The sequence below is a fragment of the Homalodisca vitripennis genome, chromosome 2, assembly GCF_021130785.1.
Source record: "Homalodisca vitripennis isolate AUS2020 chromosome 2, UT_GWSS_2.1, whole genome shotgun sequence".
In the NCBI taxonomy this organism is placed as follows: Eukaryota; Metazoa; Arthropoda; class Insecta; order Hemiptera; family Cicadellidae; genus Homalodisca; species Homalodisca vitripennis.
Window position 1 is genome coordinate 45,180,217 of NC_060208.1, and position 13,011 is coordinate 45,193,227.

Here is a 13,011-nt window from a genome sequence, read left to right on the forward strand (position 1 = left end):
TTGCTTTCTATGTGTTAATTATACAATACTTTAACTTGTAATAGCCAGTATTGCATACAATACATATCATGAATCAATTTACATAATTTACAGAATTTATATTCAAAATAAAAGTAAAGGGGACAGTAAAATTTCACTAGTATTAATTAAAAAAGTAAATAAGTAAACGTAATAACTGTAGAGTAAAACTGTACAACAACTGAGTCAGTAATAATGGTTGTCATTTGTTAAATCTAGTATCTTTAGTCCTCTATCATATAGTAATATTTTATATTTTTAGGAGTGTAGATATTACAAAATTTCATGTATAATGAGTTTAAATAAAACTTTTAAAATATATAAAGTTACATATTTTTTACATTATGGACTCGCTATGGAGAGTAATTATCACTTAATTTTTCCATATAAATATTGTTCAAGGTATATCCACGTAGAAGGTTAAGAATTACTGACTGAAACCAAAATAGGAATTTTGGATAAAGTTTTCATGTGGGAGACGTTTTGGTAAAATACGTATATTAATAAAATTATTACATAAGAATTTATCCATATTCTGTATATATATATAGATATACAAGTAACTGTCGTGAAATAATACATTATTATGGCTGTAATATTTTATCGGGTCTAAACCCCGTTTCTCTCTACAGCAAAGCACTTGGAGGTAGTGATATGTAAACAATACCTGACAACCGGAACGGAAGTGACAGAGACAAATATAATCAATCTCTTCCGGTTCAATAACTAAACTGTTTTCCTGAGAGAGTTACACTCCGCAAGGTAAGTGGTCCCAATTCCAAAAAACATTATATTTTAGTTGACGATTTGTTTTATACAAGCGGTGAGTGAATAGCTTAAAATAAAGTTGACAGTCAATCTATATTTATGAACCAAATTCGAATATTGAATAAACCCATGTTCGGTTTATACATGTGATGAGGGCATAGCTTAAAATATAGTTTGACAGTCCATCTATATTTATGAACCAAATTTGACTAAACCAGTTCTGTCGTGGAAGAAATTTCCTGAGCCTTTATTTGAATGGTACAAATATATAAATAGGTGGTACAAAATTTGTACAAAAATAGTTTTAAAATATGGTGTATTTTATTTTAATTTAAGATAAAAGTTTTTTCAAAACGTAGACCTGTGAGTCGACTTTTAAATGGTTAATAACTTTTTTCAGTGATTAGTACAAAATGTTATTTTTTGTGGTACAAAAAGGTACAAAAAATATAAAGTTCTGATATAGTTTTTTTAAAATGAAATCGTAATGATTGGCTCACAGGTCTATGCAGCTGTTTTCTAACACCGTACAATACCGGCCATAGTTTAACCCGTGGCACGGTTTCTTTCGCTTTGAAGGTTTGAGGTTGGACTGCTTTTACTCTCTTGGATCAAATTCCGCCATCCTAAAATGGGTGTTGCCCTGTAGTTTTTAATTTTCGTCAGCCCCTCGTGTTTTAATTTACCTATTAGTTAAAATTCCCTGAGTAAAAACCATGTTATTATACTATTATGCTAAACCTTTACCAATATAACAAAACGTTACGTATGTACTACATTACTCTCTGAACCATATAACAAAATTAACTTGAAAGGGATTAATTTTTGATTAAAATAAGCTCCCACGCTGCACGCTATTTTATTTTATCTTTAGATCACCAAAAACTTTCCAAAGGGAGATTGAAAATGTTATCGTAAATTAGGATCAAAACGTACAATGATGGCTTAAATGATGTCTTTACTTAACTTGTTTGTCCAACATTGAGTAATAATTTCCCAAGATTTATATATCCACAATACGGAACCCGAAGGCAATAATAATACATATTCAATTTTATAAGCACCAGACTTATGTTGTAATTAACATAGGTCCAATATCCTGCTATTTACAACTTGCAAACAGTTCAATATATTAGTGCATGAAGTTAATGATGTTAAAATATATGTAAGCAAATAGAGAGCACAGTAAAATTGTATAGCAACTCGTATCTGAAATAATAGTTATCCAAGGAAAGCGGACTGTGTCACACGTGGTGTGGACACAATGACAAAAGTGGTAATGGTGTCACGAGCAGTGCACGTGATCTGTATGTTACATGTACAATGTCAGGCGGGCAGGTGGTTGTAAACATGCTGCAATTACAATAGCTGGCTATGGTATCAATTGTCTATACAGCGTATCAATTAAGTCTCGGGACAGTTTAATGTCAATTTAACCATTAATAATAGAGCAAAACACTATATATGGTGTCAGTGCACATTGAAATATTATTTTAAAATGTATTCAGTAGATCACCACGCTCTTAGAGGGACGGCCTGAAAGGAGTCAGAAGGAAACCTTTAATAGATATAAATTAAATATTATATCAAGTTAAGACTTTTTATTAGTAAAAAACTTGTGTGCCACAAATCCGATCTCAAAAGGTTTAATATTAACGTAAATGGCGGTTTTCAAACATTTGTACCGTTAGTTAGCTTTTTATATAATTGTATTATATAAATACATTAATTGTATTTTAATTTGTATACATAATTTATTTATTTACAGAAAGTTATTTTTTGCATCAGCTATAGTTAATTGCACACATCTGATCTAAAATGTTTCTAATACATTTAAGTAAAATTATATCAAGTAAAATTTAAAAACCTAAATTTTTTATGTTTGTATAATAATTTCTAAATTTAGATTGTAAACAAAAAATGACGGTGGTTACAGATATTTTTAAAGTAAAACTACTACTACGTGATCGATATTAAACAAGCTAGAAAAAAGAACCGATTATCACCCAGTAGACTGGCACACTTTCTTTCTCTTCTTCAGCCTAAACAGACTTTGACAGAAGTTGAAGAAGTCTTATATATAATTCAATTTTATTCATGAAACCCCTTCAAACCAAACCATACAAACCATACGACATAAATAATTAATTTTTAAAAATTAAAAAACATTTCTTAAATGTATTGAAACACAAAATATATTGGAACGAAATAAAATTCCAATAATCCAAGTAAATCACATTTAAGTTTAAATTTGTTTCAGGGCATGAAATTATTAAGATAGTAAAACCCAATATGAATATTATATTTGTTTTTGATGTATACTATAGATTTTTATAGGCGTTAGAATGACAATAATATTGATTTTCATATTAGCTTACAACACTCTGTTAGCTGAGTGGTTTTTCATTGACGAAAACATATTAATGATGTATAAATCATTTTTTTAGTATTATATTAGGCTTAAATAGTGTTTTCTCTTATTGTGTAATGTGTATTATTTCGATATAGTAAGTGTATAATAGGTAATGCCTGATTTTGTATATTTTAATGCAACCTTACAAATTATAGATCAACCGAAATTATAGTACTTAACTAAAATACATTTCTATACAGTTTTTTTTAATTAAAAATTATTTTGTCTCGTTTATAAATTTATATTTTGCTATTTGAAGCTGTTTGTATGTAGCAGTTCTTACTTTAACCTTTCGTAAATTTAGCTGTGTAAAACATCATTATTGTTATGTTTAGTTTTTAAATTGCTACTCAAGTGAGTTCTGCATAGTTTAAACTGTAACTGACCACTCTTGAAAGTTGTTTCGCTGAACTCTGTAGCTAACCTTTTATTCTCATGACACGGTGGCGCCTATAGAAAGGAAAACTGCAGTGGTTTAATATAACAAGCAAATAATTCAGTGCCGGTAAACATCTCCAGGGAAATCTCCACTAGAAAGTTTTCTTTTTTCAAACATTCCGTTTATTTTTTACAAGGCAATGTGATATATTGTATTACTCTTCTGCAAATATAGGCCTATGCTTCCATCAAGGTATACACGTTGTTATACGTTTATTCTGTAAATTGTTTTGGTTTAGTTATTTTAATACATATTATTTTCAATACATCTTTATAGTAAACTATATGTAAATAATTTGTCTGACGATGGAAGTAACGGGGAAAACAAGAGTTTATGTTAACGTAATATTACAGAAATAACCCATTAGAATTGTTCTAAGGGGGCAATTAGACATACCTAATATAAACCATTTAACAATTCTGGACCTATTTACTACAAAACCTAATTTTTACTTTTTCCCTAACTCGAATTTTTAATTCTAAAAACTACCTGTAATGCAAATACAACTAGACACAAGGAAAAACAATATACGTATATAAAACAGACTTTAGTAGGCAGGCAGTTAACATAATATGGCAAGATTTTTGAAATCGATTCTTATTAAACGTGAATATTTATGTAAAATAAATATTTTCACCCATTCGACAAAATACATTTTTAGGAAATAGTGGTTACCTTGTATGACGATCTAAATTTCAAGTAGCTTGTAGAACGATGTGTGCCTTAGGCAATCTTGTATTTCCTTTAGAAATTGTGAATAGGATTAGGATATCCATATACGTTCTAATATATAAATATTGTTCACATTAAGAGTTAATAAACGTTCAGAAATACAAAAAATCAGATATGGAAAACCAATGTTGAACCTGTCACGTACAAACCTTATAAACAAATATTTTTATTTTTCTAACTAACAATATTTTTTCTAAACTTCTAACTTTTTCTAAATATTATTTGTACAGTTTCAAATATCCTACTTTAATCTCGAACGAACTATTTTGCTTTAAAATTCAAAAGTTTCTTCCATTATTAAGTATTTCAGAAACTAACTTTGAAACATTTTAACAATCATAATTCAACAGATATTAATCTTACTCTCAGTCTTTTATGATAAATTTGAAAAATTTTATATTACGTAAATAGGTTAGGTATATATTAATATTAACACTGAAGTATGAAACTCGTTAGAAAATTTATTTTAAAATTTGAGTTTATCTTCAGCACCATTTACACCTATAATATTAAAAAAATTGTTCAAATGAGTAGCAGCATTAGGAATGCTGGGATGGGCTAGAACGAGAAAGCTTAATGTACTTAATACAATTAGTGTCCCTCTTAGGTGGGAATTTTCCAAGATTCGATCATTAATTAATGAGCGTAAGGTCACAAGCACACATTGAGCTGTTTATTAAAAAATATCCATATAAAGTCTGGATTCCTTTAAAACGTGATATTCAGAAGCTGCGAAGAGTTTTCAGAGGTAATCCTACATCCGTCACTCACGCCTTGAATTGAACTGATTGATCCTGTATTACACTTTCAATTTAATTTAATCCTCTGTTGACGATGCAATTTAACGGGATATTGAATTTAAAAGTAGATAGTACTGTAGTTCATATGTTCATTATAAAGGAGATAAATGAAAAATAATTTAGCTGGTTATTGAAAGAATGCGCTTCGTCTTTTGAAGCGAGTCGAAACACTATTTGAGTAAAATTGAGTAAGTAGTACTTTACGATGCAAATTACATAAATGTTTTTTAAGAGAATTAAATACGAAAGGTAATATAGATCATACCTATAGACTTTGTTACGTTTTAAGAACAAAATCTACATGACTGTAATGAGACAAATACTTTACAAACAAATAGTGCCTGCTGTTATACTACCTTTAATACCAGAAGATGCAGTCACTGGAAATGAAATATTAATTACAGTAATTATCGCCTTGACTCGTGATGTTGCTATAATATGGTATATGTATTACTGTGTAAAGTGGAAACCTTGAAACATTAATAACTGTGAAAACAACTATCATTACTCTAAATTCCTGAAAAAAGTGAAGATCTAGAAAGCCAACAATAAACTTTTAAAAAATTATTAAAGTTGTGTAAAAACCCAGTAAGTCGTCATAAGTTACAAATATAACATACCATGGTAATAAAACTAAGTCACAAAAAAGTAAGCGATTTTCACATCCCTGCACATGTTATAGCTTGTCTTCATCTAAAAATCGACACAAGCTATTCTTAGTTCAAGACTTTGCTTCAAGATCGTTTACTTCGGTAATTGTTTACTTTTCTTTACTTCGGTTTCCATTATTAGTTATTTAAATAGAAATTTGTGTCCAATCTCATTTTTTAAAAACATATACCATGATATAATAACTTGTTAATATTATTATTATTATAACAAAGGAGGCTATGCGTATATATAATGCATGACATTACTGAATATGACAAATAGTACATTAAATGGAAATCTGTTGTTAATCTACTTTCGGTTGATACTCATAGTTGAATAACTGTCAGAAGTTACAGAATAAAACACACAGATGGAATGGAGGGCTAAATAAAACCCATAATAAAGGTTTTTAGGACTGGTGCCAACTCACCAACGTTGTTCTCGCTTCACAGGGGATCAACAGATGTCCATGGGGTAGACAGTGCTGTTGGCATCACTGCTATCACTCCACGAAACAGTCGCTAGTATCGGGATGGGTCACATGTGTCAAGAGATTTCAGCTGTCTATCGCACAATAACGGGTTACAATCGAGAGTGCTGCCTAAACGACCCCGGCTCACTGCTAACAAGGTGTACAAGAGGGCAAAGAGACCTAGACTTGTTCAGAGACCGTTCACGCTCTACATCAAAAGACGATGTCCAGGACGGAACTGCTAGCCGGGCATCCACCGACGCTTCTCTCGGACAGGCAGGTAGACAGAGAGACACAGATCACGCTACTCAAGCCCACTAATAGAACTAACTCCACTTCGGATGACAGAGTCAAAGTCCCATCAAACCAGCTCATTGGTTTTCAATAGTGTAATGCATTGAACCATTATGAGGAATAAAAGTACTCGAAATATTATACAGAAAGAATTTTATCAGGATATAGCAACACTAAGTACAATTTTTATAAATAGAGCATGAATGGTAGGTTATGTTTTTTAAATTAACATAATTGAACAACAAGTACAACTTCATTTTGATATTTAACATACTACTTTAAGCTAGGACTTCTTGTAGAAAGTTTTAACGAACTGCAATGTAATTCTTGAAAATTATTCTTTCGAAATATAATCTTTAAGATTAATTTATTACAGTAAAAGAAAATATATTTTGTAAATATGCGCAATGTTATTATGAGTTATTCATCATTTCAAAGATTAAACCTCAGCACAAAATGAAGATAAATCACCTTCTGAAATACCAGTCTTACAAATCAGAACCTATTGTTAAATCTTAATATTTCATATTATTCCATTCATTTTAAATGATTCAGTTTTAACCTGTAATCTATCATATTTTTTTAAGAATTTACTTATTGGATTTTAATTTAAGTAGTACATTTTTAAGAAAATATAAGACTATCTCTAAATAATGTGTATACAAATATGTACTAGAAACACGTAATCAGAGTCCATTAAATAATTACAAAAAATCAGTCATTAAATGATCATTATAACGTTTACTAAGGGAGATGCAAAATTGTTTTGTATGATTTTCTATATTTATCTGTCCACAGGACACCTCGATAATTAAATAAGCTATAGATTTTAAATTGTGCATACAACAGTGAAGTCTGTTACGCGACACGTAGTGTCTCATATTCCTACCCTTGTTTGGAAAAATTTTGTAAAATTGTGTATGTTTAAGGGCAGAGATAATTTGGATTGTATAATATATAATTCTTTAATGTCTATACACAATTTGACGGAATATGTATAGTCTGTGGGTTCAACATATACATGTACTAGAGGGAGTGTGGCAGGTTAATGATAATGGTTTGCACATTATCCAGGTTAATGGTGGTACAGGCCTTATCAGCCTATCAGCTGTTTCATAATAGGTACAAGCTGTAAATTGTGGTACAGATCGTATCAGTCCGTCAGCTGTTTGATGATTGTAGGCTAATTCTAACTACTATTCAAACTTTTAAATATAAGTCTGAATAAAAATTTTAACAGGGTAAAATTAGCCTTTTTCATATAGGTATTTATATAGAATATAAGTATTCTACTCCATTATGCATGTATACAGTACATTTAGTTGAACGATAGTAGTTGTCTAATTGTATAATAATAACACTGAAATGTAAAATTTTGATCATTTTTTTTATTTTCTGAAGTATGAAATATGCAAGTGATCACTATACACTCTGTATATTATTGATCAATGTATATTTCTTACAGCCTTAAAGCCCAATTCTTAATTGCTTTTTAATTACAGACTATCCAACTTTTACAATGTGATTATAGATGTATTTTTATAAACTTATAACTCTATTTGTCAAACAAATAAATAAAAACACTTATATCAACTTATACAATTCTTATATCTTAAATGTAAACGATAGAATTTAGAACAGTGTAGACTTCAAACTTCAGCAGCCAGATCTCCAGATATTGACCTTGTAGGCTTGTTTGTTCTCTCAAAGTTGTATTTTATTGAGTTTTAGGTATTTAAAGATTTTAAATAAACTATTTCAGGTGTGAGATTATGAATCACGTGTAACCAGATCAAAATCCAGTGGTTTGCAGACGAAATTGTGGACTGGAACGCCAGAGAGAAAAGAGAGAGTCGTGTTTAAGAGTTGTAAAAGTAAAGGTGCTGTGTGGTTAGTTGGGGTGGCGACGTGAAAATTGTTAAAATCGAGTTGATTATAGAAATGTTTGTGGTAGAGAGATAGTACTTGGACATATAGTAGTGATATCTAGAAATATGGAACTATATAGAAATTTCAGTTGAGGGAGGGATAAAAGTGAAATCCTGTAATATACCGATTTCGATTTTGAGGAGTTAGATAGACTAAAGAAATAAGTTATTCAAAGAAAATATTCTTCAGACCACTCGTTAGTGATTGAAGATTATTTATATGTACCAGTTAGGTTGTGATTACCAACATTTTTACGGTGTAACAAAATCTAATTTCAAATGTTAACTTAGATATACTAACATTAACCAAATTTATATGCACTTGAATTGCAACAGATTTTGAAATGTTATAAACTATATAGTTTGGAATATAAAAGTGAGCAAAAATCCAAATACGTAATGATTTGTTTATAAACATATCAAATTGAGTACAAAAATTTATCTCCGGTAAAGAAGACAATGGCCGTTTGATCCTGATAACTTAACTGGGGGAATTAGACAAAAGCCTGCCATAAGACACGTGAAAATTTTCAATCATCTTCAGCGAACTATACAGAAATGCTTAAAGTAGCGAAGTTCGGTTTCTTTATTTTTCTGAGGATTATATAACTACTGTTTATGTATATGACGGTGTTAAATATACCATGATACAGAAAAAATATAATTTGAGAACAAAATATCCTTTTATATTTTAAACCTATCTATACCCTCCCATTTTGACCTGCACTAATACTAGAACAGTAACGATCAATTTATCTCATTGGAAGAAAAATTCCTCTGTATATTTGTAAGAAAACCAAGCTGAATGCTTATAAAGTGCGATTTGGCTCTCTGTCGTAGATCATTTCTAGACCACAAAGACATGTTTTGTGTTCGAATCTGTGAATAATTTAACCTTTAAAAATGGCTATTAATGGGTTTTAGTTTTCCCGCAAATTTTCATAACGCCAAAACTTTCCCCATTTCTAACGAACGGAATGAAACTTATTTAAATACAAATGGTAAAAGTTACAATACAACACACAAAAAATCCACCGTTACCAACCATGACCCTTCTAACTGCCTTGACCACCGGTGTTATCTGACCCCAGGGAAATCCTATGTGAATGTTTACTGTCGTAACGCTTTCAGCTGAACATCACACTTCTACATATCACGAAGGTCAGTTTGAGCTGATAAAACTTTACAGCGCTCCTCGTCCATACTATAAAAACCTTAGGTATATGTATTAATAATTATTGGTTTAATTACCGTCCCTCTGTTATGTATGTCCTTTATGCCCGGGACCATTATAAATATCTACTGTTAAAATAATAGTAACTTATCAGAAAAATTACAAAATTATACAAACAATGTCTATTATTGTAAAAAGTAACAATGGTACAGGAAATGACATGGATAAATATTACATTCCTCTGACGCCTTACTTATGGTCAATCAATTTGGAACACTCTCCGTTTATGTTATGTTCGCAAGGTAATTTCCACTGTATGTAATACATTATACACAATATTTTATCAAAACTTAAATTGGTAACATAAAAACAAATTAGACGAACACATACATTAGTTTTGGATCATAATGATCATTCATACTTAATTATTCAGTAAGTTCCTACGAGGATTCATTAATTGGTTATATTACTTTACTGCCAATAATTTGCAGTTTTGAATATTTTTAATAGTTTAATATTTTTTATTAGACGTTTGCATGATGTAAAATAATTCTTATGACTTAATATTAGGTGAAACATCGTGTTACGTTGGTGGCAGAATAAGAGCGAATAATTGTTTGAATGGTTAGTAGATGTACTAAAATCAGTTGAGGTTTTACTTGAGATAAAATTTTAAAAGGAGTTACTTAACAGCTGAAATTTCTTTACCGAATATTAAGACTGTATAAGTTAAAATAGTATTGTATAAATTTAAATTAATATTAACTGATAAAGAAAATGAAAACCATATAAAATATTTCTTGAAGGCAGTTGGATGAATACATGTCGTTGTATGTACACGATATTACCTGCCAAAATTATTTACAAAATAAAGCATATATTTAGGATGAAGAAATTTTTTTATTTTTGTTAACTGTATTATAGGATCGTGATATTCAGGCAACGAATATTGCATCTTTTTTCATTAATTTAAATAATACAATATCACTTTAATAGTTGTTACTACTGTTTTTATGTCAATAATGGAAAAATAAAATAGTTTCCAACATTTTTCATAAACACTTTTCATATTTTTTTACTGAACAATTTTCTTGTAAACTAGAACACTGGGGATAAATAACACATAACATGGTTTTTATTCTTATTTGAGAAATTTCCAGGAACTCAGGTTTGTATGTATATTTGTATGTTTGTGATATTCTTCATTTTAAATTATATTTATATTTGTAATACTATGATTAAAACCACCTTAATAATCAAACCTACTTTGGTATTACAATCTTTTAATAACAAATGTCCTCGTAATAGTTAACCAAACTAATTTGATTCCATTTCTACTAAATTTTACTCAAATGTTAATTTTAATGTACAGTAACAATTACGAAATCTCAACAAATAAAGAACCAAACTGCGAGTATATATAATTTGAAATAAAATAATTTTTAAAAGGGTTCTAGTTGACTATTCATTATTCTAATATATATATATATGTATACATATATATATATATATATATATATATATATATATATATATATATATATATATAAAGATATATATATATATAGTCTGTGTAAATTAAATCCTTTTACGCCTGGGTATATATTGTAAACGGATATAAGGAGATATCGATGTACAACTTTCACCATACTTATTAAAATCCTTTTTTGGGATTTTTAAATGATAAAAACAATCCCCCTCTTTTCAAAGCGAGGTACGGTGGGGGACTAAATTTTTAAACTGCAACCCCTACTTGAGACATAATATTTTAATGGTTTATTTAATAGAAACACAACGACATGAAAAAAACATCTCTACAACGTTCCTAGCAAAAGCTATGGGCAAATAACTCCTTTAATCTCAGGGTGTAAATTAAGTCCTGTCACGCCTGGATATATTCCAAACGGATTGGTATATCGTTTTAAAACCTTCACTATACTTATTAAAATACTTTTTTTTATTTTTTTATGATAAAAAATTCCCCTCCCCTTTTTAAAGGTGGTACGAGGGGGTAACTTGTAATTTTCATATTGCAACCCCTATCTTGTGACACGTCAATTTTAATGGAAGAATTAAGCTAGTTGTGGCTAACGACTATACTTCATTAATTCTAGCACTAACGTTTTATATAGATTAATAAGGCATTTTCCTAAATAATCAAATACCCAGTTTTGCATACCTAAAAATGTAATACATGATGGATAGCGGTGATGAGACTATATGGTGAAAATACTTGTTAAATATCAATTGCGCTGCTACGTTGATGAATTATGCTACCTAGGGATGTAAACTTTATCTAGTTAGTCAAATACACAACACAAACTCATCTTCCCTTTAAACTTTGACAAGCCATCCATTACTTAACATGGTAGACGCCAGAAACTGTTTATTGTACTGAGCCAGTGATAACTCTAATACTCTTTAATGTTTGTATGTTACTGTTTTATATATATAAATTAAACTATTACTTATTGCTACAAACTAAATTTATTCATATGTTATTCCACCCGTCCCATAAAAGTTTCCTGCCTATTAAAATTCAAAGTATACCATATAAACAATGTTTTACAGGATAAGAATCACACCCAATTTCTGAATACAATTTGTGTAAGAGCAGTTTCAGTCTTTTGGAATTTCTAAAAAATACATATAATAACTGTAGGTTCATGTGTAACTTTAGGCTAAACATTTGAACAGAACATGAGTTATACAAGATTATTACATTGTAGAATTATCCATATTAATTCACATTATTATCTTCTTTAAATTATTTTTCAAACGTTTTCCTTAATATTGTTAAATATCATTGTAAGACTAGGAGTTATCAGCACACAATATCCTATTTAATAAAAGTACGTCATCGTATCTTTACTCTGTTACACTTTTAAAATGGCATAATAAACACCCTCTGAGATATGCGATAATCACTGGAAGACAATACAGTATTCTATTCTTTTTTCAAAATAATTGGGTTTTAAGTTTAAAGATAAATGTTTTTAAATTTTGTAGTTGGAAAGTGGAACAAATTTTATGAACACCAATGAACAAGCCAAATTTCTTCGGAGCATTCCATATTATTTTATCGAATAACACCAAAGAGTTTCAACTGAGGGATACTAAGTACATAGTAACCTTAGTGAGATTACTACTATATGGAGTTCTAAGGCAATTGATAATCAGTATTACACCTATTTAAAATAGGCTACATGTGTTTTCTATATTTTGGTTAAGAGGTTGAAAAGTTGAATAACATTTCCACTGGCCATTGTTTTAGGTTTAGCCTGCGAATAAGAATTTCCGGTTCGAGTCAATGATATTCCAT